This window comes from Mus pahari, chromosome 20 (assembly GCF_900095145.1).
Source record: "Mus pahari chromosome 20, PAHARI_EIJ_v1.1, whole genome shotgun sequence".
Lineage (NCBI taxonomy): Eukaryota > Metazoa > Chordata > Mammalia > Rodentia > Muridae > Mus > Mus pahari.
The window spans coordinates 35,110,668-35,112,303 of NC_034609.1; positions in this window are offsets into that span (position 1 = coordinate 35,110,668).

Genomic DNA, 1,636 nt, shown 5'->3' on the forward strand with positions numbered 1-1,636 from the left:
AGCCACCATGTGGTTGCTGGGATTTGAACTCTGCACCTTTGGAAGAGCAGTCGGGTGCTCTTACCCGCTGAGCCATCTCACCAGCCCCCCCCCCCAAGTGTAACTTTCTAAGGACAATTTCTTTTTTCTCTTCTTTCCTTTTCCTTTTCCTCTTTCTTTTCTTTTTTCTTTTTCTCTTTTCTTTTTCTTTCTTTCTTTCTTTCTTTCTTTCTTTCCTTTCTTTCTTTCTTTCTTTCTTTCTTTTTTTTTTTTTTTTTGAGACAGGGTCAGGTCTTACTATATAACTGGCTGGCTGGGAATTTGATATGTATACCAGACTGGCTTTAAACTCTCAGAGACCCATCCGCTGTGCAGGATATTTGATCACACTGTGAACCCTGAGATTGTGTTATTACAAAAACAAACAAACAAACAAACAAACCTGTTTCTAGTTGTGGTGTTACTCTGGCTGGAATACAGACAAGCCTTTAGCACTCACCTTTAATCCCAAACAATGAAGATAAAGTCAGTTTGTAGAAGGAAGCATTCATGTCTGAAGGTAATGTCTAATTGTGAGGGAGACTGTTGGGCTTGGTCTGTTGTTATATGTGGTCATGCTTTTGGTGTAGAAACCTTGTTCCTTGATTTAAAACTATTGGTTAAATAAAATTGGCTACAGCCAATTACTGGAGGGATTAGAGGCATGCGGGTTAGGAGTGGCCTGGTAGGAAGAGGAAGGAGGATAAAGGAAGAGGGAAGAGGAAGCCACCATGGAGGGAGCTTCCTCCACAAGCACATGGCCAGGAGAAACTGCAGGGGTCGGGGGTACACTGCTAAGGAGGTAGCCAGGCCTGCAGTTAGAAGAGTAGATTAGGGGTTACCCCCAGTAATTGTCAAAGCCAAATAAAATAGCCACAGTGTGAGTCTCATTTATCTGTAAGCTAGTCGGGTGTTTCTATTACAATAGACAAAGTCACGAATTAGAGAAAGAATTGACAGAATAGGATATACCCAACTCTCGGGAGAAGAGAGATGGAGAGGAGGCAGTTTCACTGGGAGAGTTTACAGGTTGAAGAGAGAAGCCAGAGAATGGGAAGGAGCCAGGAGATAGATTAGAACAATTTGCCAGAGTTAGTCTGAAGTCAAGCTGAAGTGGACGTTTCTGGATAGTCAGGTGATACAGACTCACGTGGTGTTTTGCCGAGGCAAGACACGTGGGAGGACACGTGATGTTTGGAGAGTATTGACAGCGGCAGTGCGCTTGCATAGCCAGCTTCGCGGTGCTTCGTTGGCCTCGGGTCTTCATCTTCCTTGATCTTCACTTTGTTGAGAGAGGCACGGCAGAGAACTTTTTCTGTCGTCTCGGCTGGTCCTGGTCGCTGCCTTGGACTTGTGCCATTTCTGCAGCAGAGGACTGCCGCTGCTGTTGATTCGTGTTTGGTATCCTGACAGAGATTGGAATTGCCCGGAGAAACTACTTCTAAACAGGCCCATACCCCTTTGTCCTATTTACCTTCTTTCTCTCCTACTTTTGGATGTTGGTCGGGAAGGGTGGTGTCAAAGCATTTAAAAACCCTTATTAAAAGTAGGTTTTAAACAAGCCAAGCCTACCTCAAGCAGAACAATTCAAGAGGGAGGGAGGGAGGGAGGGAGGGAG